This window comes from Lissotriton vulgaris, chromosome 7 (assembly GCF_964263255.1).
Source record: "Lissotriton vulgaris chromosome 7, aLisVul1.2, whole genome shotgun sequence".
Classification (NCBI taxonomy): Eukaryota; Metazoa; Chordata; class Amphibia; order Caudata; family Salamandridae; genus Lissotriton; species Lissotriton vulgaris.
This window is the reverse complement of record NC_141695.1, coordinates 1,572,252,120-1,572,276,542: the sequence shown is the minus strand read 5'-3', so window position 1 is coordinate 1,572,276,542 and position 24,423 is coordinate 1,572,252,120.

Genomic DNA, 24,423 nt, shown 5'->3' with positions numbered 1-24,423 from the left:
CAGTGTGCCTTCCTCTGCTCCCCTGATCTTATGCTAGATTTTGATGAAACCCCCCCCCCCCCTTCTGGCCATGATCTGTTTATGTAGGCCGAATTCTACCCATATTTGTGCTGGGGAGGTACAAGATCGTTCATTAAGCGCCAGCAATGATTTTATCCAGAAAAATAGCTTCACTCCCTTGCATTGGCTCACTTGTGTCAGCTAACATTGGAACTAGCTTTGCCGGAAGGAGCTGGAGTAGAGGGTCTAAGGTCAGGCCTGATAGTGCTTTTTTAGGGGGATCATGGATATTGTCGTTGTGGTATCTTCCTGCAGCAGGCCCTCCATCTGTGGCTTATAGGAGACTTTACTATCTAGTAAGATTCTGAGGCATTTGTATTCTGTTCCTATGTCAAGGCGATGAATGTCTTGATGCCAATGCAGTTTCTTCTTTTTGGTGTAATTTATTGTCACGGTTTTTGTTTTGCTTAAGTTGATTTTGTAGAGTGTTTGCATGCGAGTATTCTCGAGTAGTGTCCTATAGGTGCTCTTGTCTGATTGGTGGTCGGCTTATTAGGACCAGGTCATCTGCGTCGAGGAGATTGGAAAAAGTCATGCTTCCAAGTTTCAGAGCGGTGATATTGCATTGCATTGCAATTGCATTTATATAACGCTTTCTACCCCTGACGAGGCGTTGAAGCGATTTTTCAGAGTAGCATGCTACTCCGGAACCCATAAAGGATTAGTGTTAAATTAGTATAGTGAAACATGAAAGTAATTTGAGTGGTAGATAGGTTAGTCAGTTATTTGGATTCAGAAGTATAGCGGAGGGATGGAAGAGGGATCAAGCATTGGCATAGCCAATAGGTCTCGCCTTTGGGACCTTATGAGTGTTTAGCCATGCAACAGTTGATTTGGTTGCACCAAGGATATTGTGCTGCATAACTAAATACTTATAAGGTCCCAAGGGCGAGACCTATTGGCTATGCAAATGCTTTTTTTCTTTGTTGCAGTTTTGTATAGTGTAAACTCGACCTGAAGGAACTGGAGGCTCTCTACATGAACACCAGTTACATTCATTTTCTATTAAAGGCATGGGAAGATTACGTGAATGTCCAGAAACACAGAATGGTAAGCTGACGCAGAGACTAAAAGAACTGATAGTGTTTTAGAGAGTGTTGTTTTTACAAGACAAGGGAAAACCCAAAAGGAATAGCACTAGGGTCCTTGGGCAGTAATCTATTATACAAGACAGAGGACCCTAGTTATTTAGGATCATGTAAATGATAGACGTATACTGGATAGTATATAACCGGACAGGAATTTATTAGTTACATATTTTGTAATAGTTCAAGTATTTCAACACTTATACAAAAGTGGGCACAACCTGTGACCCACAGGAGACAAGAAAAAACAAGTGACAGGAATTTATGTAAAAGCGCACAAGGCGGTCTGTACTATTATTCAGTATGACAGACTAGGATTCATTTTTAGCAAACCATTGTTAAAGGCATTTTTTGATTTCATAACAACATATGGTGCTTCTAAGGTCGACGACGTTTCGATGCAATTCAGAGATACATGCATCATCTTCAGGACAAAACAATTAAGTCATGTTTGTCTTGAAACTATTTACATTATTACATAGCCTCTAGGGCAATTTTACATAATATCGAGCGAAAAAGGGAGTGAAATTTGGGAGAAAAAAACATAAACAAAAAGATTTCATTAGGACACTACTAGGCATGACTGCATTTCATATTCAGGTTTCATCAAACTATCACACAATGAAAAACTATTTTGTGCTATTGTGAACATTGCAAGTGACTAGGTGATGATTAAAAACATTAGTGAAAGCTGTTCTTCGTGTTTTCTGAAACATGCGTGCCACCTGGAAAGGATGACTGAGAGTTTCTGGTGTTCGACGCAAGAATAGTTGTGCTAATTATTTAAAAATACGAGAAGAGGAACTTTCAACGGCGCAGTGCGGAGAGACCGTGAATATTTGTGATAAAAAAGAGTGAGAGGAGGAAGACTTGCCGGCGCGGTGATCACAGAACGGCGCAGTGAACTGTTGGGATGGTGGAGGGGAGGTGGAGTTTAAAAGCAAAAGGGGTATTTCACACTATGAGCAAGGCAATACCTGGTGGAGCTGAGCCGAATAGCGGTATTACGGTCAATAAGACGCGAGAAAATTACATTGCATCTGTGAGGGCGGGAGAATGGAGATCATTAAGTGTACTAGTCACGTATGATAGCTAGTTGTGCTCGTGAAGGTCCAAGTAAAGTCATTTTCCGAGTGTCCTTTTTCCATAAAATGTTCTACAAGGGGCGCATTGGCGGTTTGGCAGCGGATTCTGCTTCTGTGTTGTCCTATTCGCAGTTTAACTCCCTCAAGCTGACACAAGAACTACGCTTAATGATATGTGGAATTTACCTGCCCTCAAAGGTCACGCTAAATGCGGTCAGTGTGTCTCCTGTGATTCGACTATTGAAGGCAAGACCTTCCCCTATTGCACAATTAATTATGATAGACACCACTTTACAAATTGTAATTCTAACAATGTAATTTATGCGATTGTATGTCCGTGTATGTCGATATATATAGGACAGACAAGCCAGAAGATTAAACTGCGAATAGGACAACACAGAAGCAGAATCCGCTGCCAAACCGCCAATGCGTCCCTTGTAGAACATTTTATGGAAAAAGGACACTCGGAAAATGACTTTACTTGGACTGTCATCACACAGATCAAAGCCCCCCCACGAGGAGCAGACATTTCCCAAATCCTGAATAAAGAAGAGTTGCATTGGATCCTGAAAACAGACAGTATACGAAAAGGGCTGAACAGGATTGAGGATTGGACTTCTTTACTATAAAACATTTTTCAAAGTAGGACCTCTCTCTGAGGTCCCCTCAGATGAACTCAATCGAAATTGAACAACTGCCTCATAGCATGATGTTTTAAAAAAAATTACTTATGTATGTATCACCATATGTCACCTATTCACACAGAGCACCTTCTGTCACGGACTATGAGTCCAATTCACCATTCTAAAATGGCCGCTCCCTTACGAACATCTTCCACTAAGCCCCTCCTCTATTTTTAGCACTCTTATACCCTGTCCCTCCCACCTCCCCGCAGCGATCACCGCCAGAACCCCATCTGTCCTGCCATCGAGCAAGACCTCTCAAAGTAAGTACCCTAGGGTGCCGGATTCTTCCCCCACCGCACCTCCGCGCCTATAACCCAACCCCGGGTTCTTTATTTATTTAATTCTCTTGTTTTCCCAGAATCCCATGTGGAAGCCCCGCACCGCCACGCTCCCGACCTAGGAACCAACATTACCTAGTAAGTCCCAACTCGGTCTTAGACCTACCTGTTCTACCCTAACCCACTACCCTGCTGATTATCCCTCCCCTTGCCTCAATCTCTTAGTTTCCGGTAATTTTCCCGTGCTGACCGACTAAAAGTGAGTAATTCTATCGCACCTTCACGAGCACAACTAGCTATCATACGTGACTAGTACACTTAACGATCTCCATTCTCCCGCCCTCACAGATGCAATGTAATTTTCTCGCGTCTAATTGACCGTAATACCGCTATTCGGCTCAGCTCCACCAGGTATTGCCTTACTCATAGTGTGAAATACCCCTTTTGCTTTTAAACTCCACCTCCCCTCCACCATCCCAACAGTTCACTGCGCCGTTCTGTGATCACCGCGCCGGCAAGTCTTCCTCCTCTCACTCTTTTTTATCACAAATATTCACGGTCTCTCCGCACTGTGCCGTTGAAAGTTCCTCTTCTCGTATTTTTAAATAATTAGCACAACTATTCTTGCGTCGAACACCAGAAACTCTCAGTCATCATTTCCAGGTGGCACGCATGTTTCAGAAAACATGAAGAACAGCTTTCACTAATGTTTTTAATCATCACCTAGTCACTTGCAATGTTCACAATAGCACAAAATAGTTTTTCATCGTGTGATAGTTTGATGAAACCTGAATATGAAATGCAGTCATGCCTAGTAGTGTCTAATGAAATCTTTTTGTTTATGTTTTTTTCTCCCAAATTTCACTCCCTTTTTCGCTCGATATTATGTAAAATTGCCATAGAGGCTATGTAATAATGTAAATAGTCTCAGGACAAACATGACTTAATTGTTTTGTCCTGAAGATGATGCATGTATCTCTGAATTGCATCGAAACGTCGTCGACCTTAGAAGCACCATATGTTGTTATGAAATCAAAAAATGCCTTTAACAATGGTTTGCTAAAAATGAATCCTAGTCTGTCATACTGAATAATAGTACAGACCGCCTTGTGCGCTTTTACATAAATTCCTGTCACTTGTTTTGTCTTGTCTCCTGTGGGTCACAGGTTGTGCCCACTTTTGTACAAGTGTTGAAATACTTGAACTATTACAAAATATTTAACTAATAAATTCCTGTCCGGCTGGACAGAGGTTATATACTATCCAGTATATGTCTATCATTTACATGATCCTAAATAACTAGGGTCCTCTGTCTTGTATAATAGAGAGAGCAAGCATTGAAAAGCTGCGTTTGTTTATAAGCTAAGACTGTTATCCTGAGAGGTTTTATCAGTATAAAACAAACGTGTAAAAACACAACAGTGCTTGATGTAATGGCGGCTTTGTGCAGTGTACTGTGGGTGAGAATTATGTAATCTTCAGAGTGTCCCACTTCTGCTCCTTTGTGACGACGACCCTAACACAGATGTCCAAAGTAGAAATGGCAGTGGGAAGAAAAAGTCCCTGTACGCAGGTCCCACCATTAACAAGAACAAACAAAACCTTTAGTTCCTTTCACAGTTTTGTATAGCGCAAATTTGACCTGAATGTATCGGAGCACTATACTTGAGCGCCAGTTACATTTCACATGGTCACGTTCTTTTTTTTTAAGGCACACAAAGATTACGTGATGTGTCCAGAATCACAGGATCTTAAGCTGACGCCGAGACTAATAGCACCAATAGCGTTTTAAAGAAAGCAAGCATTGAAAAGCTTATAAGCAAAGCCCTGTTGTCCTGAGAGGTCTTATAAGTAGAAACCAAAGGTGGAACAACACAACGCTTAATGTAATTGCAGGCTTTGTGCAGCGTACAGTGTGTGTGAGTGAAAATTATGTAATATTCGGAGTGCCCCGCATCTGCTCCATTGTTTTGATGACTAAAACAAAGATGTCCAGATTAGAGATAGCAGTGGGGAGAAAAAGTCCCAGCGTGCAGATCACACCATTAAGAAGATCAAACGAATTCTTTGGTGCCTTTCGCAGTTTTGAATAGCGCAAGTTCGACCTGGAGCTATCTGAGCGATATGCACGAGAACCAGTTAGATTACACACGTTCACATTCATTTTCTTTTGAAGGCTTGGGACGATTAGTGAAGTGTCCAGAATCACACAATCTTAAGCTGACTTATAGCATTGATAGTGCTTTAACGAGAGCAAGCATCGAAAAGCTCCATAGTTGCACAGTGCACCCCTCTCAAATACATTCAACTCACCCCCCACTTTAAAGTTTACTGTGTTGCTGCTAAGCCGCTCTGTGCATGCCTGGAGTAACATAATCTCACAGGCGATGTGCTGAGCCAGGGAAATGCTTATACCATTTAAATAAAAGTGAGAGCTCCAGCGAGTTCCTGAGCAGGCAGTGTGAGCAAAGCGCGCACCCTGCTGTGTCAGCCGCAGCAGCCGCTGCTTGAGAAAAGGTGAAGCATGCACTAGGCATTAGACATTTGGAGGCTGTAATTTATTTATGGCACAGACAAAACCAACAGATGCTTACTTTGCCTAACTTGCATAGGCTGAATAAGAGACTCACGGCAACTGTGGGAATGGGAGTTCAGGCAGGGTTTGGTGGGGGAGAGAATGGACAGAGAAGCGAAAGCAATGATGTGCGAGAGAAGGCCATGAGGTGGAATGCGGCGGAACTGATGGCAGAAAACACACCAAGTGCAGCCGCTTGGGTGAAAGCACCAGGATGTCAAGCCAGCAACAAAAGTGAAAGAAAACGCAAGCCGGCAAATGGAAACAAGCGCAGGCGGTCGTGCTCATGCTAGTTGAAAACATATGGCCCCTGCGTGCCGCTGCTCGCTCCCTCAAGGTGGATGCCGCCACAAGCACGAGTGTGAGGAAAAGAGCTGACAGATTTCTAAAGGTCATCTCCTAGAGTAGCGCATGCGCCCTGCCTAGGCGAGACCTAAAAAGGCTTGCATTTATATAGCACTTGTTACCCCTGATCGGGTGCTGAAGAGCTTATTTTGGCGAGTGGCATGCTACACTGGAACCCATAAATGAGTGTTGAATTAGTATAGTTAAATATGAAAGTAATTTAAGTGGTGGATGGTGGTGGATATGTTAGTCAGTTATTTGGATTGAGAGGGATAGAAGAGGGAAAAAGGTATGCATTTATATAGCGCTTGTTACCCCCGATGAGATGTATAAGCACTTTTTTGGCGAGCAGCACGCTACTCTGGAACCCATAAAGGATTGTTGAATTAGTTTAGTAAAATATTAAATTTGAGAAGAGGACATGTTAGTCTGTTCTTTTGATTGAAAAAGATAGTGGAGAGATAGAAGAGAGAATGATTTAAACTTTTTTTATTTTATTTTGGAGGTCATAGCAGTACGAGGAGGCTTGGGATGAGTAACAGGGATGTGGAGTGGAAGAGTCAGAGGTAAGAGTTTAGAAAGGCTTGTTTTGGGGGATAGGTATAGTAAAAGAGGTGTCAGATGATGCAAGGAAGGCTAGAGTAGGACAGTCTAGAAAGGGTTACTTTGGGGATCATAGTAGTGGCATGGGTTTGGAATGAATGAGAGTGGATGTAGAGGATATATTGATAGAGGTATAGGGTGAGAAATAGGGTAATGCATTGGAAGGAGTAGTAGAAAGAGGTTTGAGATGAGTCAGAGTTGAGGAAGAAGATATATTGAGAGAGGCAGAGGGTGGGAAATAGGGTAGTGCATTGGATATGCTGAATTAGAAGAAAGTAATAGATATAAAGATCCATAAGTACATAGAAAGTATATAGATGCACAAATGAAGTGAGTATATATAAATTAAAGATATTGAGAGAGATATAGAGTGAGAAATAGGGTAATGCATTGAAAATGCTTTTTTAGGAAAAAAGTAATACATATAAAGATCCAAGTACATGGAAGGTATATAGATGCATAAAGGAATTAAGTATATTTAGATTAAAAATTCATTAGAAAAACTCTGGTTTTCAATTGTTGTACTTAAAAATGATTTTTTTAACATAATTATTCTACATGTTTATACAAAGCAACACACATATACAGGTACTTATCTATTGTACAAATATATATATATTTATATACAGAGGGATATGCTGTATATTTCTGTTTGCGTATGGTGCTTCTGTGGAGAAGAGCCAATCCTTGAGTAGTTTTCTTAAGGTAAGGTGGTTGTCCGTGGATCTTATGTTTGGGGGGGGGGGGGGGGGGGGGGTAAGGGTACCATAGTTTGGCTGCTTGAACAGAGAAGGATGTGCCACCCATGTTTTTTTTCTTGTATCTTGGGATTTTGAGGCGAGTTCCCACTCTAGAGCAGAGGTTCTTTTGTTGAATGGGGTTGGCGATTTTATTACTGATGAAGAGAGGTCCAATTGCATGTATCGCTATGTGGGTGATACAGAGCAGCTTGAACGTGGATCTTCTGGCAACCGGTAACCAATGCAAGGCTTTCAAGGAAGGGGAGATGTGGTCTTGCGGTTTGATATGCAAGAGTAAGCCTCCAGCCGAGTACAATCCTTTCAGGTTGTTCTTCCAGCTGTCATTTGGACCTTAATTGCCCCCCACTTCTTTCACTTTCTCGTCCCCCCCTTTATCAGTGCTTCTGGAAACTTTACCTTTGGACATCATAATCATCTACTGATCCACTCCATCAACGGATTGGTTCGGTGAACCCAAGTTATTGCACTTTGCTACTTAGCTCTCCCACGCTAATCCACTGAGTTCTTTCCAGCCACCCCAGATTTTTTTAAACTTCCCTGGGCAACCCCGTCCAATATAGACCTCTCTTTCTGCTTCCATGGCAATGTCTCTAGTGGCTACCATGAAGCCCAAGTTACAAAATAACAGGTTTGACCATGTATGAACGACATTGCATAGAATAGGTAACAAGATAAATGGAGGTGTTAACTGGATATCTATATCAATTAATGCTTCTAGATCCTTGGGAATGATGCTCCAATACTAACAAATTGGGTTGTGGAGGGTTGAGGGTGGTTTTTGAAACTCCAATATGATGTATGAATGTGCCCTCAGCTGCATTACATCGTGCCAGACAAAGCTCCAAGCCCTGACCATTTTAAATAGCCTATTCCTGTTGTATAAATACTATGTAGGTGTTAGAAATGGGATTTCTGGTTGGCTGAGGCTTGCGCCAAAGCCAGGCAGAAACCACCACTCTAGTCAGGACAAAGGAGCAAAGGAGTTACACGCCAAGATAACCCCTGCTCACCCCCTTGGCAGCTTGGCATGAGCAGTAAGGCTTATCCCGGAGGCAAAGTGTAAGGAGTTTGCGCAACACACACACACAGCAGCAACACAATAGGCACACCACAAAAAGGAACTCCACACAAGGTTATATATAAAAATAGCCTTTGTATTACCATAAACACATTAGATCATAATCACACAATTATACTGTTTCAACTGGCACTGGGCAGTGTTTACAGGGGATTATTTACACCAGACAGGGCCACGTGGGCCACTGTCAGAATCAGAACTTAGTAGAAATAGCACTTCTAGAACATAGAATAATTGTAGCACAAAATAACAATTGTAGGACACAACCAGTAATCTGGTCAAAGGTAGGTACACACTACACAATACTAATCACCATAGGCATAGGTCACGTAAGGAAACATAAACTGATCAGCATAAACTATACTAGGCAAGACAACCTCCTAATCATAAAATACAGTTAGAGGTATCACAGGCATAAAGGCATTGCACATTACGCATAAATCACAGTAGGCCTAACCAGGGTACCCCAAGCGAGGGCACCACACATGAGGACTGTCCCCCAGGCCAACCGCCCTTCCACAGGGGCTCAAATGCCCAATGTCCAGAATGTCCGGGCTGGCTGCGCACGCAGCAAAAGGAAAAGAACAGGCCTAAATGTGGCAGCTGCCCACTACTTACTTGCTGTACAAAAGGGGGTGGTGATGGACTGAGCATCTGAACCAATCAAACACTCACACCCAGTCAACAGATCTGGGTTTAATCCATCACCGTTCTTTAGCCCACTCTGCCACCCCAGTTGAGACATGGCCATATGCCACTGGATTCAAGCAAGCCTGGCTGAAGACGGCTGTAATGCCAGAAACTGGTCCTAGGAAGCTTGTTTCCGGTCCAGGGAAGGCATGGCTTGGCAGTTCGGGCTGGACTGTTCCCATGAGGCACAGGATCAGACTGATTTGCATATGGCCATGTCTGAACTGGGGTGGCAGAGTGGGCTAAAGAACGGTGATGGAGTAAACCCAGCTCTGTTGACTGCGTGTGAGTGTTTGATTGGTTCAGATGCTCCGTACATCCCCACCCTCTTTTGTACCGCTTTGTTCGCCATAAGTCTGCAGAGTATGCTCAGACGTGAGTCACTTGCTCACTTTGCCACTGGATTCAAGCAAGCCTGGCTGAAGATGGCTGTAATGCCAGAAACCGGTCCTAGGAAGCTTGTTTCCGGTCCAGGGAAGGCATGGCTTGGCAGTTCGGGCAGGACTGTTCCCATGAAGCACAGGGTCAGACTGATTTGTATATGGCCATGTCTGAACTGGGGTTGCAGAGTGGGCTAAAGAACGGTGATGGATTAAACCCAGATCTGTTGACTAGGTGTGAGTGTTTGATTGGTTCAGATGCTCCGTCCATCACCACCCCCTTTTGTACCACTACTTGCTGGGCAGCTGTAGAGATCACCAAGAGGGGCACGGGTATTCACTGTGCCCCTGTAGGAGACTGCGCAACGTTGCAGCTGCCCTCTGCCAGGCGAGGCAGCTGTAGAATTGGCCAAACAAACAAGCTCTGGCACTACAGTGCCTCTGGGCCTCGCGGGGGCTTTTAGATGTCTCCACTGGGACTTTTAACTGGGCATGGCCCCCAAGTCCTCCTTGGGACTTCTAGAAACAATGGGCTCCCAAAGAAATATGCTCTCAAACGTTGCCGCTGCCCACTGTCCAGCGGAACGGAGAAATGGGCAACAGGTCACGGGGGCGGGCACCAAAGGTGTTCCTCGACACACCCCCCAACCGCCTCACACAGAGCCCCACTCACCACGTTTTGCAGGACTCCTCCTGCTGCTCTCTGGCCGGGCCGTCTCCTCTGGAACCTGCAGGGCTCTCACCACACATGGGAGCCCTGCTCAGGAAGCTGTCTCCTTTTCTCACCGGTCTGGGCACTTCTCTGCCGGCAGGCGGTGCTCTATTCTCCACACAGGAGCCCCGCCAGCCCTTCAGCACTCCTCCATGCCTTGAGTCTCCGAGGCAGGCTGGGCGGTGTTTGAGGCACACGTGGCTCTCACCGTGGTCACGGGAGCCCCGCTTCCAGACAAGCTGCCTCCTTCCTCCGGTTAGCACGTCACAGAGCGGTGTGGGCTCCCGCCTGGGTCCTTCAAAGCGGCGCTTCCTGGGACACACGCAGGAGCGCGGAGTAGGCTCCAGCTGCTTCCTGGTCAAGCACATCTAGGTCAAGCCCCGCCCACGTCACAGCGAGGGTTGCCTGAATTCCGGGGTTTCCACGGCTGCAGGGGTGATGCAGCACAGTACGGGGTAGGCACCCGTTAAAAAGCAAAGTCCCTGGCGGGGTGGGCACCCGCTAGGGGTATATATAAAATAACAATGGCACAAGGGCCCCGGCGGGGTGGGCTGCCGCTAGGGATCTAAAATACGGCAAATATGCAGGGTGGGCACCCGCAGCGAAATCGTCCAGAATGCAGGGATCCCACGCGGTGCAGCTTCACGCTGCAGGCCCGCAGCAGTCCTCACAGCGCTCCTCAGGACAATGAAGCGCTTTGCACCCAAAAATTAAGCGCTTTCAAGGCGCTAGGATTGCAAGTCCCCCAAAGTCCAGGGAAAAGTTCTTTTAGGAATGCAGGGGGGGAAAGGCCGGGCCCAAAGGCCAGCTCACAGGGCCTTCCAGCAGGGAGGCCGTTCCCGGTGGCGGTTCCTCCTGGCGCCCAGCAGCAGGCCACCTCAAGTCAGTAACAAGAGTGAATATTTTTCATAGGGTCATAGCCCCTTCTTTTACACCATTTTCCTTTGTCTCAGGCTGTAGGGCAGGGGGAGAACCAGATGCAACTGGAGCACTTTGTTGTGCTCAGCCCCTCCCCATTCACAGGACAGGCTAGGGACATCAGAAGCACCACAGGGGGCGGAGCCAGCATTGTGGAGGGAAGGCACAGCCCTATTCAGGTCCCAGGTGCAACTCCTCCCTCCCATCCCCATGCAGATCTCCCGATTCACCACCGGGCAGACCCATCCGGACTCCTGGAGCCAAGCACACCAGCCAGCTCCTGTCAATCACAAACCAGACAAGCAATCCACATTCACTGCACACAGCAATGCCAACTTCTAGAAGTGGCACTTCTACACTAGTCACATTAAATCTGCGCACACCGTCGTGCAGCATTTAATCTCAGGGGTTCGCACATATCAAACTCGCCCTTGCACTCCCCACACATCAGGAACTACCATGGACACACATATCCCCATGCATTCCTATGGGAGGGCAGGCCAGTCTCACCACACGCACTCAGACTGCGCACGCAGTTTACACTGGGACACAGTGTTAAAGTGCGCAGAAGCCAATAACAACTAACACCAGGGCATATTTAAAAGCAAAAAGTTTAGGGGTGAACCTGCCAAAAGGGCCAAGTCCAACGTAGGATTTTTCATTGAACTAAACTCAGTCTAAACTTGATCGCTACCTCTCTATGGTGCATCCCAATAAACATCTTCCAGTGGCTAATATCGATCTTCCATGCATCAGAGTTTTTGAGTGTATCAGGTTTATTGTTAAAGATGGTGATATATATTTGTTACACTGCCCTAAAAGTGCTCTCCTTTTATAGCAATCTACTCTCTAGAGAACTGCAATCCATAACCTTTTCGCAGTCGAACATCGCAACTCATAGTGCATGTTGCAACTGTACATACTTTTATTTCTGAGCCGGCCTCAGTTTATATATTGTTTGTCGGATTTCAAAGGATTTTATCCCCTGAGAACATCACTTACCCCAACGAGGAGATGATTTTATCATCCGATTGACGGAACCCAGACAGTTTTCAGAATTGTTTCCAATGTGTGTCCCTTCCACAATTGTGTTCACTTTATCACCTTTCCCTGCCAAACCAGATATTTAGGTCACTTGAGTGGGCACTAGCAGGCTTCATCTCCTATAGTGCTTACCATAGATAATTAATGCAGGTGTGGTTTTCTAGGTTCATTTATTTCATAAAGTTTTGTTTAGCGTGAGGAAGATCACAGAGGGTATCAGAGCGCTTCACACTATTGGGTAGGTAGGATAGAGTTGTAAGAAAAGACATTTGTTACATATTTGGGAATAGCATGGTAAAGCTGGAGTTCATGGTTGCACATCAATGTAGAGGTCATTCAGGGTATTGAAATATTGAGCAGGTAAGTAAACAATAGAACCTAAAGTATCTTAGGGTGGAAACTTGTTTATTAGTATTGTTTTCACTTCTTTTTTTGATGAAACGGTAGATTTGATGGACATCCAGTGGCAGAGAGTTCCATATCTTCGGGGCGATGCCTGAGAAGGCTCTGTGGCTCGTACTCCTTTTGTGAAAAATCTCTGGTTTCAGTATCAGTGAACTTGCACTTCGTGATGGACTGCATCCTCCCGATATCTCTAAGCATCTGTGCCAGTTATACTGTGGTCTTGAAATGTAGGGCTTTATGAGTCATGCAAGCAATCATTAGCTGTATTCTTACTTCGTACAGCAGCCAGTTTAGGGTTTTTAGGGATGAGGATTTGTGATCATTTCTTTTTGTACCAGATTTCAATCTGGCCGTCGCATTAAAGGAGGCCCTTAGAGGGGCCAAATTGTATTTAGTTAAGACTGCAAAGAGTGGAGCTTTCTTAGACTAGCCTCGGCAATACAAGAGCTTGGACCGCCAGCTTAAAGTCGTCCTGTGGTAGGAAGGGTAAGAATTTCCTTAGTACACTCCTCTGGTACTTCGCTCTCTTGGTGGCATTGCTATGATCCTGCATACTCTGTGTGGCTAAGGCAGAATGGGAAGCCGATAACTGGGAGAAAATTAGAGAAGCCCTAGAGGCCCGCGACTTCAGGCTATTTTGGAACTTGGTCCGCGGTGGCTCGGCCTCTGGCGCCTCTGCCATCGTCCCCAATCTTAGTGAGGAGGTGTGGCTCGCCCACTACAAGCCCCTGTATGCATTAGACTCTCCGAAGGTACTGGCGTCCCCCAGTGTGGCCGAAACAGTCTCTGATTCACCCGTCGTGATGGGCAGGGCCCTTGATGGCTATCCCTTCACGATCATGGAAATTAAGGCAGCAATCAGGAGTTTTGACGTCGGGAAAGGCCCCAGGGTTGGATAAAATCCCTGGGGACCTGTATCGGACTGAGAATGGAGTATAGGCACCCTACATCTGCACTCTTTTAAATGCCATCATGCAGGGTATGGATATTCCGCCTACTTGGTTAGGCACCAAAATCATACCCATATTTAAGAAAGCTTCTCCCCTGGACCCGGCCGACTACCGGCCGATAAGTCTCATTGACGTCCTCCAGAAGCTTTTTGCCTGAGTCCTCCTGACCAGGTTGCAGTGTTGGATGGACGATAACAACGTCCTGTCCTCCCTGCAGGCCGGATTCAGGGCGGGGGTGTCGACGATGGACCAGCTTTTTTGACTCCAGCTGGTCCATTGGAAGACTGTTATTCTGGGGGGTGGCAGTCTGTACTTGATATTTGTGGACCTTCGATCGGCTTTCGACCTGGTCCAGAGGGACAAGCTTTGGGTCATCCTAAACGAGATGGGCGCACCAGCTTATCTGTGTGAGCTTTTTTAAGCGGCTGCATACAGGTAGGCATGCAAGGGTGAGGTTAGGGAAGGGGGGGGCATTGACTTCCCCTTTCCCAGTTGAAAAGGGAGTCAGGCAAGGATGTGTACTTGCGCCAACGCTCTTTTCTCTATTCCTCAACGGTCTTATTGCCCATCTATTGGGGGTGAACAATTTGGACTAGACCATACTAGCTGGCCGGAAAATCCAGACGCTAATTAAGCCGATGATACCCTCCTACTGTCTAAAACACTGGGGGGTATCCAGCGCACATTGGAAGCATTTTCCAGATTCTGTAAATTGAGGAATTTGGAAATCAATTTCGCCAAAATGAAATACATGGTGTACAACTCGCTTCACCTGAATTGCCCCCACCCACACCTGGAGGGAACGACCCTTGATAAGAGTTTCAACCTTCGAATATCTGGGGGTTACCCTTAATGACAAAATGAATTGGGGCTCGCAGATCGATAAAGCCAATCTGAAATTCGCCCAGTCATCGGGTGGGATTTTAAAAGCCAATAGCGAATCTTCCCATAAACTCACGGGACCGCCTGTGGACATCTACAAGGTGCAGGCAAGAGGTGGTGCACTCTATTGTGCAGAACTCTGGGGGCATGCAAGCGTGACCCCTCTTTCCCTCACCGAGAACAGTTTTATCAGACGCCTTTTACGCCTTCCACAGAGCACTCCCCTCGTCCCCTTGAGGTTGGACTTAGGTTTGGCGCCGATACTCGAGGTTGTCTCAAATCGCCCCCTGCTATATTGGAGACGGCTTTGGGCCACCCCTGAACTTGAGTGTTACAGGGAAGACCTGCGGGACTTGTTAGCCAGAGGGGGTGTGGGTAGGATCCCATGGCTGAAGTACATCCGTAGCCGCGTACAGAACCTGGGCAGGGGGGACCTGTGGTCCCTCCCCGAGGAGGCCTGTGTCTCGCTCTCTAGTAAAGCCCTGAGCATAGCGCTGAAAGAACATGGCAGGGCTCTTCTATCATCAAACCCGTCCCTGGGCAGGCTCACCAATACCTTTCTGGAGATTAAGACCCACCCTTCTTTTGAAAGATTCTTAGACCAAATCCAGCCACCTCTGGCTAAGAAACTTTACCTCCCGTTTAGGCATGGCACACTCCCTTTAAGGGAAACCACTGATAAGTGGTTAAAAACTCCATCCCCTGCAAGTTCTTGCCCAGGATGTGAGGCTAGCAGAGAGACAGATCTTCACGTTCTGCTCTTCTGCCCCTCTTACACTAGGGCAAGAACTAAATGGTTAATCCAGTGTTGTCGGTCTAGAGGCATAAGGGACTATAGAGAGGCCTTTAGACTCTTCAAATCAGGTACGTCCTTTATGTTTGTCCTCGCCACTTCAAAATTTCTTTTGTCGATGTGGTTTAGAATGTGTGTAACACTAAAGGGTCTTAATAGGCTATAACATGGGTGGCCCCTTTCTATTTATTTTGCGTGGTAGGTCAGACTGCACTTTCTTTTAGTGATAGAGACACCAATGTTTGCTTATTAATTCAGCACGCTCCTTTTTGAAGGTCTTTTATTAATTTTTAAAACTATTAATTTATTTGTATATAGTATTGTTGTTGTATATGATGTGATATTTACGTCTTTTATATGGTTTTCAACCGATAAAAGCTTTTTGACTGACTGCATACTCAAGTGTTTGTCTAGTGTGATTCCAAGCGATTTAGCTGACTCAATGTGAGGAGAAAAGTTGAAGGCTGTTAGATACTTCATCCAGAGGTCGATCCTGGGAGTGTGAATAGGAGGAGTGATAAGGAGGACTTCAGTTTTGTAAATGTTGAGCATGAGATGGTTATCAGTGAGCCAGTTTCAAGTGTTAAGCAAAGTAGAGTAGAGTGAAATCTTCTGGGGAGGAGAGTTTCAGATACAATTGTTATTTTCAGTCTCGTTGCGTAGTGCTCTCTCTGAGAAAACCCCATTCATTGACCGTTTGTAGCCAAAAAGTCCACCATTACGCCATGATATTCGAGACTGCTATCCCCCACTGTATACCGATCTCCGCAGAGATTGCAGTGCAATTTGGGGCGCGCTCCAATCCCATAACATGGAACGGGTAATCCTGTCAACCTTATCAAAGTATGGATGGCATTATAAATTGGGTATTTTGTAATAAATACAGCAGTTTTGGTAGTGTGACCATTTTAAATGTTGCTACACTACCCATTAGGAACAGCAGACACTTTCTTCACCTCTCTACATCCGTCTGATACTCTCGAAGGAACACCTCTAAGTTACTCTCTAAGAATTGTAGTATGTTGGGTGTTACACAAATCCCTAAATATTGGAATTCATCCCTTGTGATTTTCCGATTGTAATAAGTGTCGCTCAGCTGTTCCCAGGTGCCCAGAGCACATAATAACGATGTATTATCTCAAGAAAAAGACAAGAGTACAGCGAAAGCCGATGGAATGGCTACTGCTTAGTTTGTATGACTCTGGGCCTGATGGCTTAGTGAAATAATGCGTCCACTGTAGGGGGCGGCGTTTGACTTAATGGCCACAGGTTTAAATCCCTGTGGGTCCACTCATCCTTCCGAGGTCGATAAAATGAGTAGCATTGAGTTAGGTAACAATAAACATCTGTTATTCAGCACCATGATGCCCTTCTGGGTGAACGTGTGCTTTACAAATACACATATTATGTACTATGTTAAGGTACAGCAGAAGGTTGTCCACATAGAGTGAGGTTTTTTGCTAGTTGCCCAATAATATCAGGGAATCCAGTAACATCTGCATGCAGTATGACTCAACATGCCAAGAGCTCAATGCATAGGGCAAAGAGAATAGGGGCGAGCAGACAGCCATGCCTAGTTTGCCACCCCAGAGAATGGGGCTGATATGACTCCACTGACCATTACTTCAGCCTTTGGTGCCTTGTACAAAAGCGCCACCCATTTACAAGAAAGTTGGGTTTGAATCCTAAAGCCCTACATGTCTGGCGGAGATAAACCCAGTCAAATGAATCCAACACGTGATCTGTGTCCAGTGAAAGAAAGTATTGCCATCAGCTCATGTATGTTGCACCTCATCCAGCCAGTTGCACAATATACGAAGGTTTAATATGGTCACCATTGTTTCAAACGGCATTGTATTGGTCTGCATTTGTTCAATCCTTCTGTATTGTGAGACAATTAACATGGTAACAGCTCCTGTTTGCTCATTGTCAAGTAAAATAGAAGTTTCACTGGACCTCTTCGTCATGAATTGTTGGATGCACAATATGCTTCTGCCAATGTCGTAGAAAGGTCCACCATGAAGAGATAAATCAGGGTGGGGCCAGAACTCTCTATGCAGTGCAAAGGAAAAGAAAATTATAACAACAGAACATTATTATCATTTTATTTTTAGTATGATGCCAGATTAGGGCTGGATTCAACTCCCGTCAGAGGGAGGAAGAGCACCATAAGTGTGCATGACTGTTTGGCTAGCCTTCTTGGTCTGGCCAAACCATCACGCCCCCTTAGCGTGTTATCCATCCGGCTGTATTACACAGCCTCGTTGGAGAACATGCACAGGCTTCCACGCCTTGTCTGAGCGCCGAAGCAGGCCACCCAGAACAATCACAATGATGCTGTCATGCTGGTGACAGCAGTGTCATGATTGGCTAGGGGAGTCTGTGAGACTAGGTGCTGCCAGGAAAACAGGGACGATGGATGAGAGGTGGCAGCTGGTGACCAGCAGATAGGTCTTCTTTCCCCCCCCCCCTTTTTTTTTATAACCCTCACCACCATAACCATTACCTACCAGCCGCCACTAAACACCAGTAGAATGTTTTGGAGGAGTAAGGTAGTCTGTTTCAAGGAAGGGGCTATGATAGTGGGATGGTCAAATCTCAGTTATATGAATAGCTGTGTCATCTGGGGGGGGGGGGGGGGCAGGGGTATGAGACTAGAGCTTACTTGGGGAGTGGGATTAGGCAACAGAACTTTTATGACCTGCTCTCCTTTTGGACATGTGGGCTAATGGTATGTAGAACCATCCACTTCTTGCCTACACTTCTAAATAAGAAATCTGCAATTATAGGTAGGCGTCTAGAATCACAATCCTGCACTCTTCACCATTCTTGCTCGTCACCCAACGTGCAAACTGCAAGTCGGAGCAAGAAACCGCACACATTAGCGTAGCTCAGTCCGTTAACCCTTTCCCTGCTGCCGTCGGCCAATGGCCGACGGCAGCACTACCTCCCCAGTGCTGCTGTCGGCCATTGGGCGACGGCATTCCACCTGCGCACGAAAACGCCCGCACCGCGGCGGAATTACCACCGCGGTTAACGGGTTAAGGAAGGAAGAGACTGTGATTGCCTGGCAGCTGTGGGCTAATGTAACCTCAACTAGATACATTTTAAAGCAACAACTCACTTTCAGAGCTTTGTTTGACTATACAGTAATGGATCTTCTCAGAGGCTTGGAATATCCTTATTATGTTTCAGTGTTGGGACCTTATCATACATATGCCAATAAGTGATTAAGATAGCCTAGATAGCTAACTTTGCAGAGACCATTTCATAGTTTCAAGGGCATAATTCTAAATACCATTGACGACAGCCTTTCATCGTGGAATGAAGGATGAGGAGTACTCTTTAGTTAGGACGTAGTAACCGCTATAATTCAAAAAGCATATAAATCGGAGGTAGCAAGTGATGTATAAAAATACACCATATTATACTGCGAGTAAGATGAAGTATGTAGATGTGCAACAATATATTGTAGCTGAGTTTACACAGAGTATCTTACCCTAAGATACAGCGAAAAGCATTGTTAGACCGGTGTCATGCTATATATTTAAGGACTACTTTGTTTAAACCTGTTGCATTACAGTCTGGTCTGTGTGGCATGTTGTGCTGTGTGATACTGAACAATGTGATGCTCCTATTGTGACTTATGTAGCAGAGTATAAGAATGTATAGATGGAATGCGAAGGAAGAACCAAACAGATATTTATAGAGAAGTATTGGTAAGGGTGTGGGTTGGCAGTATGGCCTATGTGGCAAGTTTAGAGAGCATGCTTTAGGATCAGCAGAACAGACTCCTCCTTTCACTGAAATCACTTTACCTGCACTTATGCATAAAGTAAAAGAAAATATTGCAAGAGACAGCACCCCAGGTGGTATTACCTACCATTCCAGGAAAAGCGTATGGTTCTTCACTAGACATGAGCTTCAGAGATGCAACCAACAGAACACACTGGCTTACAGGTAGATACAGTAAATGTTCAAATGAGTCCACCAAAAAACAATTGAGGGAACCCCCAGACATGCCCTGGATACAAGCAAACATGGCAAACGATCTGAAGAGTCCATGCAGGAATGACAGAGGATCAACCCACAAGGGTACTTTGGCAAAAACCCACACGGATACCTTTGCAAATTACCTGAAGTGTCCCATAAGAAGCAATAGATGAAAACAGCAATCGTGCAAAGGATAAAGACAACTATCACAAGTACCTACATAGTCAACCAAAGGGTCAGAGAAGACAAATTTATAAGCATGTACAGAAAAACATAACCATGGAACATACTATTGGACAGAGGGCAATCGCAAAGGCATGCACTGCATACAGACAGCTATGGTATATTACAGAAGATTCCACCAAGGAGCGACACAGACAAAACTGAAATGCACACTAGATACATGCAGCCATAGTGTGATTTATGTAGTCCACCCAGGAGCAAGAGGTGAGCAGTCCATATGCATGCAGGAAATAGCCCAGGAGAAAGTAGCTCAAAGGCATGCACAGGAGAAAAATTTGAGATAGTTTATTTAGGAGTACTCAAGAGCAAGAGAGGAGCAATCCACATGCATGTTCTGAAATGAAATCAAACTGGTGTCAGATTTAGGTGAATGCTTGCTAGGTTAAGTGTTTTTTACAGCGGAACTAGGAGTGACAAAAGGAAATCTCTTGCTATGGTAAATGCCCTCAAGGGTACACTCATTAGCGACAGAGGGACTTCCGACAGACATGACTAAATACAGACAGCCACACAGTGATCATGGTAACAATCTGAACAAGCTGGGAGCAAAAACAAAAACATTGTGGGATTTGGTAAAGGATAATGCCTTGAAAGCAATCGAATTAGCAAGATAAAACAAGCATTTGCAATGCAATAGGTCTCACATTAGGAAAGTTTGAGGTATTGGTATTGTAAATGACACCATTTTAATTTATGTGTTGGTTTTGAAAATAGCGAAATTAATAGCTTTGTCATTTACAATGCCAATAGTTTTAACTTTCCCAAACGTGTGTAATCCAATATGAGTTGTATTTCCATGACTTAGATGTATTAATATTACAAATAACAATGGCTTTTATTTTTTTTAATAATTAATACTTAGATAAAAGTTATTGTAATTTATAATGGCAATAACTTAAACTTTTGTAAATAACTTTTGGGAAGATTATGTTCAGTGTATTTTATTGTGATGAAGTGAAATATTAAAATCTTTTTGTGACATTTGTAATAAAGCTTGAAACATTGAGAGAACATATTAGAACCAGTTGTTGTTGAATGGTTGCGCAGAGTGATGCTGTGGTGTTCAGTGGTGCTGAGTGATGCTGTGGCCTTCAGTGGTACTGAGTGATGCTGTGGCATTTAGTGGTGTTGTGGCGTTAAGTGGTTCTGAGTGATGCTGTGGCATTGAGTGATGCTGTGGCGTTGAGTAATGCTGTGACGTTGATTGATGCTGTGGTGTTGAGGGATGCTGTGCCCTAAGTGGTGTGCACGTTGAGTGGTGATGTGGCACTGAGTGGTGCTGTGGCGTTGTGGGGTGCTGTGGCATTTAGTGGTGCGTAGTGATTCAGTGGCGATGAGTGGTGCTGTGGCAATGAGTGGTGCTGTGGCAATGAGTGGTGCTGTGGCAATGAGTGGTGCTGTGGCGATGAGTGGTGCTGTGGCGATGAGTGGTGCTGTGGCGATGAGTGGTGCTGTGGCGATGAGTGGTGCTGTGGCGATGAGTGGTGCTGTGGCGATGAGTGGTGCTGTGGCGATGAGTGGTGCTGTGGCGATGAGTGGTGCTGTGGCGATGAGTGGTGCTGTGGCGATGAGTGGTGCTGTGGCATTCAGTGGTGCTGTGGCATTCAGTGGTGCTGTGGCATTCAGTGGTGCTGTGGCATTCAGTGGTGCTGTGGCATTCAGTGGCGCTGTGGTATTCAGTGACGCTGAGTGATGCTGTTGCGTTGAGTGATGCTGTTGCGTTGAGTGATGCTGTGGCATTGTGTGATGCTGTGGCATTGAGAAATGCTGTGGCGCTGCGGGATGCTGTGGCATTGAGGGATGCTGTGCGCTGAGTAGTGTTGTGGTATTGAGTCGTGCTGTGGCATTGAGTGGTGCTGTGGCGTTAAGGGGTTGTGTTGGAGGGAGGAGTTGGAGGGTGGAGTTGGTGGGATGATTTGGAGGGTGGAGTTTGAGTTGGAGGGTGTAGTTGGAGGGTGGAGTTGGATGGTGGAGGGTGGATTTGGAGGGTGGATTTGGATGTATGATTTTGATTTGGATGGTGTAGTTTGATGGTGTAGTTTGATGGTGGAGTTGGAGGGTGGAGTTGGAGGGTGGAATTGAATTTTGAGGGTGGAGTTGAGTCCGTAGTTGTATTTTGCGGTGGATTTGAAGGGTGGTTTTGGAGGCTGGAGTTGTAGTTGCAGGGTGTATTTGGAGGTTGGAGTTGGAGGGTGGAGTTGGATGGTGTTTTTGGAGGGTGGATTTGTAGTTGGAGGAAGGAGTTGTAGTGTGGATTTGGAGTGTTGAGTTGGAGGATGTAGTTGGATGGTGGAGTTGGAGGGTGTAGTCGGAGGGTGGACGGGTGAAATGGTGAGTGGGTGAATGGATGAATGGAGAGTGGGTGGATGAATGATGGGTGGATGAAAGTGTGGAAGGCTGTATGGATGGGCGGTTGAAATGGTGGGTGGATGAAAGTGTGGATGTATGGAGAGTGGGTGGGTGGATGGATGAATGATGGGTGAATGAAAGTGGAAGGAAGCGCATGACTTCACTTTTGAAAAGTGCTTTCTCAACAAGCGCGAGGTTGAAAATTGACATTTTCAGTGCGATGTCAGTTGAAATTTCACATTTTCAGTGCGATGTCACTCAAACGTTTATATTCGAAAGTGTGGAAGGCTGAATGGATGGGCGGGTGAAACAGTGGGTGGATGAATGGATGGATGAAAGGGTGGATGAATGAAGAATGGGTTGCTGGATGAAGGATGGGTGGATGAAAGTGTGGAAGGCTGAATGGATGGACGGTTGAAATGGTGAGTATGTGAATGGATGGATGAAAGGGTGGATGAATGGAGAAAGGGTGGATGAATGGAGAAAGGGTGGGTGGATGAATGGAGAAAGGGTGGATGAATGATGGGTGGATGAAAGTGTGGAAGGCTGTATGGATGGACGGTTGAAATGGTGGGTGGATGAATGGATGGATGAAAGTGTGGAAGTATGGAGAGCGGTGGATGGGTGGATGAATGATGGGTGAATGAAAGTTGAAGGAAGCGCATGACTGACTTTTGAAAAGTGCTTTCTCAACAAGCGTGAGGTTGAATTTGACATTTTCATTGCGATGTCCCGTTGAAATTTGACATTTTTAGTGCAATGTCACTCAAACTTTTCTATCTTAACATGAACTTTGAGTGACATCGCAAAAAAGAAAGACAAGCGCAAGGTTGACATTGGACATTTTTCCAGTGCGATGTCACTCAAAAAACAAGTTTGAAAAGTTATAAAAATATTAAAGTTACATGAACTGTTGTTGGGTTAAGTGTAGTTAAATGTAGCAGCACGATCTGGAAATACAGCAGTTTAAAGGAAGGCATATGGGACCAATTGTATTTGGGGCTAAAATCAGCATTTTGCAATGGAAGGGGCAAGAGAGTCATGACTTCACAGGGGAGGGGTAGAGTAAATACATACTTGTGGGCAAAGCAATAGCAGGAGCCTATAGCAGGAGTTATAACCCCTGTATGAAATCTCAGCAGAGGTGAAAGAAGGAGTATGGATGTGGGGGGGTGCAGCAATGGGAGTTTAGCGTCCCTGGGGGCTGACGCAGCAGAGGATATGGGAGGCTCCAATTCCAGGAGGGGGCCCTGGTGCCTGGAGCAGGGAGGGATGCTGCGAGGCTCTGCCTCCCCTCACTTCTTGGCTCATCTGCTGCAGGAAGTGTGTGGGTTTTTTAACTGATTAGTATAGCATAAAGCAAAGTACGTACATGTTGTGAATTACAATGGCGAAAAAACATGAATGAATGAATTGAATTTATAAAAACCACAAGTCCCATAATGCCTTGCGTGAAATGAATCCCACAACGGGGGCCGAGCACTTTTAAATGTTGAATGAGCTGATTTGTCGGGGTAGCTCCCACGCTTTCAGGCATATTAACATGGTCCGTCGGAGCCTTGCCTCCTGTGCGGTGGTGCGTGCGCCCCTCGAGAGGCAATTCTATCCCTTGCCCTTTGATCTGTGCCCTTGTCTACACTGAGTAATGCTTTTTTTTACAAAGCTTAAAGAAAAATCAACATATGTTTGTGAAAAGTTACAGTGCTGAGCATGAATGAATGACAATTGAGAGACTACGAATACCATGATGCAAAGCGTGAAATGAATCTAAAGGGGCTGGACCTGCCCAACCTGAAAAGCGTGTGATCTGCAATTACTTTATATCAATTTCATTTCCTGTGTTGTCATTGGGACATCCTTCAGAGCATTACATTTAAATATAGCACCCAGAAGCGATCCAGTCTATACAGTGCTCTGTGAAACTAGAAGTTTGCACTTAATGCCAACAAAGCGCACAGGGAAATAAATAAAATGTCATGCAAACTCACCCCCAGCCTCAAGTACCTCTGGCGCTATTACTGGACTGGTGGTCTGAGCGCCTCTTAAGATTTGTGGGCGCTATGTGTGCGGTTGGGGGTCCGGGTCTGGTTTCAAACAAATAAGGGCAGCATTGTAAAGAACAGCAGTGACAAAGAGTGTCTGAACTGTTTTGTGTGTTGAAGAATACAGCGATAGCGTCATATGTATGCAGGGTAGAGCCTTCCCCCGTGGGTTCAAAGGGTTCCAGCCAGCAGGATATATGCTGGTTGTCTATCCGTCCACCCCTGCTTTCAACGCATATTTACAAAACAAGCTCCTGGCATTGGGGGGGGGGGGGGGGGGGGGATTAGGAGAAATGCGGCTCAGGAGCAAATGGTAACGAGCACGTGAATGGGAAGAGCGGCCGTGGGAGGTGGGAGGGGAAGTCGGAGAGTGCGAAGTGCAGGCGGGGGGCGGGAGCGGAGCCTTTGAAGTGTGTGAAGCTCCCGGAAGGCAGGCGGATAGAAGCGCATTCATGAGACCACATGC